This window comes from Sinocyclocheilus anshuiensis, unplaced genomic scaffold (genome assembly GCF_001515605.1).
Source record: "Sinocyclocheilus anshuiensis isolate Anshui unplaced genomic scaffold, SAMN03320099.WGS_v1.1 scaffold1686, whole genome shotgun sequence".
In the NCBI taxonomy this organism is placed as follows: domain Eukaryota; kingdom Metazoa; phylum Chordata; class Actinopteri; order Cypriniformes; family Cyprinidae; genus Sinocyclocheilus; species Sinocyclocheilus anshuiensis.
Window position 1 is genome coordinate 108068 of NW_015547717.1, and position 4779 is coordinate 112846.

Consider the following 4779-nt stretch of genomic DNA (forward strand, 5'->3'; position numbering starts at 1 on the left):
CAGGGTGTATTTAACTTTCTTATTTAGGCTACTTTCTTGTTTAACTGTATTATTTCTTTGATATTTATTTGAGTGTTTTGCAGGCTGCGTATTCACTGACGGAAGTGCTAAAATAAACACGCACGTTTGTTAATAGATGATTGAGCCTCATTTATTATTATTTGTTTCAAAATGATATATATATAAAATTTGTATACATAAATTATATATATATATATATGTATATATATATATATATATATATTTATATATCATTTATAACATATTTTTTAAATATTATGGTTCCATTATAAATATGGTGATTATCTCTAAGGACACCCAACTTAATATATTGTATTTATCATCTGAATCTAACCATGTCATCATGTTAATTATTGTGCCTTTATCCCCAACAGCAGGGACAGCAGCACTTTTTACCCAACAAACCATACTTTTACATATTCTTCCGTTACTGTAAAAACGGTTGCTTTAATTATCTTAAACAGAACTGAAAAACCTTAACAGAACCTTTGTCTCAAAATGTAGTCAATTTTATTTATCATTTGACATAAATCTACAACAGTAAATAAATAAACAAACAAACAAATAAATGAATATTAGATCAAAGTAGCCCAGAATTTTCATGTTTCTTTCTGCCAAATTTCCATGTGCATAGTCAAACATGGTTGTTAAGGAGAGTGCTGAAGTGAATATTTGTGCCATCTAGTGGTGTAAAGGAGAATGAAGTCAAATGTGCCTTTTACCGCAGTGCGCCTTTAGCCCTGTTGTACTCTACATATGTAATGACAGACAGACAAGTTGGAAAATATGTGGACATTGAAACAAAACATTCAAGTTCCCTCGGAAGGGAGCGTCTCAGGTTACGTATGTAACCATGGTTCCCGGAGAAGGGTACAAGACACTGCGTCCTCTAGAGGTCGCTTTGGGGGAACGCCTTCGGTGAGACCGGTGTCTGAAGCATACATCTAAACACGACAATAAAATTGGCTGGCGACAGCCTATGACGTCATTACCGGTGCGACCACAGTATAAAAGGGCACCGGGGAACACATCATCCGCTTCTTCATCTTAAGCTTACGTCCGAAGCATGTCGAGGAGTCTAGAGGATGCAGTGTCTCGTTCCCTTCTCAGGGAACCATGATTACATACATAACCTGAGTCGCTCCCTTCCGAGGGAACTTCGAACTGCATCCTCTAGTGGTCGCTTTTGGGAATGGTATACCCACGCTGACATGCTGAGGGGAGTGCATGCCAATACTAAGGAGAGCACTAAGTACCAACTCAACCAAGTTAAGGGAGTTGCCCCTAGGATGCTTTGACGGCTGTCAGTGACATCATCCCCTACAGCCAAAGGCCTGAGATATGCGTCAAAGAACTTACCTGTGAGGGGCCTTACCTGAGAACTTACCTGAGAGGAAGCCTGAGCCCAGGGCAAAGCTCAAGGCTTGGAATCAGAATAAAAGGATTCCTTAAGGGTATGCGGCTGAGTTTCAGGGCTGACCTAAACCCATATCTTGGCCTATTACACAGGGGGCTACGCTCTGCTCTTAAAATGAGCTACCCGAGGATCACATGATACTCCGGGAACTAAGTAGCAAACACCCTGCTTAAAAATGTATCAAAAAGATATACACACGGAGAGTGGGGCCCACGGTAAGAACCGGGGCCTGAGCCAACTCAGAGAAAGGGGACGAGGCTAGCATCGCTTCACCTTTACCATAAAGGATTTTAGAAAGGTGCGCAAAGGCTTAACATACACACCTACCATGAATATGGATTTTAAAAAAGTGCACAGAGAACTAGCGTGTGCACTTACCATAAATATGGTAAAGATTATAAAAAATACCATTACTAAAAAGGTGATAAAAACCATGGCGGGCCAGTACTTTATGTGACTGAGACTGCTCAGGAGTAGCAGGGTACTCAGCTTAGCACCTGTGGATCTGAAGGTGGCGTGTCTCATAGAAGAACCCTCTAGCTGAGGGGAGCCTCGCCAACCTGACTAAAGCAGTCACAAGAGCAGAACTCTAGATAACCATGAGAGGAACCTAATAGGTGGCCTAACAACCTAATAAGGCTAAATTACAGGGCCTCGATACTCAGAAGAGAGGGCATGACAGACGCTCAGGCGGAAGCGCCGTGCTCATAGAAACCCTCAAGAACAAGGGGAGCACTACCAAGCTTAACCATACAGGTATCATCAGAGTTACGTCAGTAGAGTGGGGCCCAGGTAAGGAATCCGGAGCCTGAGCCAACTCAGAGAAAGGGGGTGAGGCTAGCATCGCTTAACATAAAGGATTTCAGAAAGGTGCGCAAAGGCTTAGCGTGCACACCTACTATAAATATGGATTTTAAAGAAGTGCAGAGAGAACTAGCGTGTGCACTTACCATAAAAATGGATTTTAGACTAAGCTCTAAAAATGGAGGACTCACAATCAGGGAGGGGAGCTCTGTTAAGCTCGACCATAAGAGCAGCCCGTCAGGGAGGCAGAGGATGACCTAGCTTCCTGACGTGGTTGCCGTACGGAGCTCCAGAGCGCAGAGGACCCGATTCCAAGAAGTGGGAGAGATACTCAGACGCTAAGTTGGGAGGGGCGTGCTCATAGGTGACTCACAGGAAAAGAGGGGAGCACTGCTAGGCTCAACCATAAGAGCAGCCAAACAGGAAGACAGAAGGAGCCTAACAACCTGACATGGCTGCTCAGTGGAGCTCTGAGGAGCGGAGGACTCAACGAGGGGAGAACTCAGGTGCTCAGCTGGGAGCGGCGTGCTCATAGGTGACCCTCAAGAACGAGGGGAGCACTGCTAGGCTCACCTTCAAGAGCAGTCTAACAGGGAGGCAAAAAGGGCCTAACAACCTGACAGCTGCTCAATGGAGAGATCCAAAGAGCAGAGGACTCGACTCACAAAACAGGAGGAGAACTCAGACGCTCAATTGGGAGCGGAATGCTCATAGATGACCCTTGAGGACAAGAGGAGCACTGCTGGGCTCTAACAACCTGAGGAGGCCACAAAATGGAGCTCCAGGGAGCGGAGGACCTGGTGAGAGGGGACCTCCAATGCTCAAATGGGAGCAGCGTGCTCACAGGTGACCCCTCAGGTCAAGGAGAGCACAGCTAGGCTCAACCAAGAAAGGGGCAGCATACCAGGGAGGCAGCAAGTGGCCAAACTACCTTGTGTTGCTGCCACGGAGCAGAGGCCCAACTCAGGCGTGCTCAAAGGTGACCCTCTTGGGTGAGTGGAGCACTGCTAAGCTCAGCCAACAAGGAGAGCAGCCTAACAGGGAAGCAGAAAAAGGCCTAGCAACCTGAGGCTGCTGCTGCTCAATGGAGTTCCAAAGAGCGGAGGACTTGATGAGAGGAGGCCTCAGATGCTCAATTGGGAGGTAAAGGTAACCCTCTGATGTGAGAGGAGCACTGCTAGGCTCAACCAAATAAGGACAATAAATCAGGGAGGTAGCAAGTGGCCAAACTACCTGATATTGCTGCCACGGAGCTCCAAGAGCGGAGGGTTCAACCCCTAGCAAGGGGAGAGAGGAACCCAACTTGACTGAAGCGATCAATAGCCCAGAAGCAGAGAACCTATCTCTGAAGTAGAGAGGAGGACTCACATATTCTGCCCAGGACCGGTGAGCTCATAAAAGACCCTCCCACAGTGAGGGGAGCACAGCCAATATCTGGAAAGCAGATTGACCGCAATGGGACATCAGAAATGGGATCCAGCTAGAAGGGGATCACACATCTCTACAGGGAACAACAGGGTCCCAGCATAGAGGCAACTGACCAAGGAGGCGACAGAGATGGGCCTAACAACTCAGTATTGTTGCATATGGAGTTCTCGGGAGCAGCGCTCTCAGTTCTCAGGCTGAGGCAGTACCTAGAGCACAACGGCGCTAGATTAGAAGGTGGGGAATCCAGCAGGGCCTAATTAAAGACAGTCAACTGATGCAGTTGGACGCAATCTCATGCTCTCTATGGCGATAGAGAGCATGGGTCCCATTTAACCAGACTGATAGAATCTGAAGCAACAGCAGGACCCAATAACAATTCATGCATGCAGAGCTACTGCTCCTCAGAGCCGAAGCTTTCAGGAAGGGTTTCCTCAGAAACACATCTCACGCGTACCTCAGGGAATGCAGTGTGCTCAAGTCCACTCCACGGAGGGGCGATTACTGGTTCGACCATAAGGGCAGTGTGACAGGCAGGTCCCGTGGGCCTGACCATCTATCGAGCTGCAGAGTGGAATTAAGGAGTGTTGAACTCCTCAGCGAGAGGAGCTCTAGCTCAAAGAATGTGCATGATGGTTGAGTAATGACTCACATCTCAGGAGACCCCTCAGGGTGAGAGATGAGTAGCATGTCCTGGCCAGGGCAGCTTCTTGAAGCAAACCCAGCCAGGAGATCAGGGAGCACATAACGAAGCATTATACTCCAAAAAATGCTCAACCTGAATGGAGGACCCGCGGGTACTGAGGTTGCAGCGTTTTACTTGGGACTTGATGCTAGGAAGCTCTCGCAGAAGCCCAGGCAAGGAGGAAGATGAGCTCCCTGAGTGCACTATAATGTGGTTATTTGACAAGGACATGATAAAAATCAAAAAGGGAAACATGCACGCCCAGTCGTGCTGAGCTTAATGCTAACATAAACAAACAGTCAGTGAAGACAAAGAAGAGGATGACGTGTTCTCCCGGTGCCCTTTTATACTGTGGTCACACCGGTAATGACATCATAGGCTGTTGCCGGCCAATGTTATTGTCGTGTTTAGATGTATGCTTCAGACA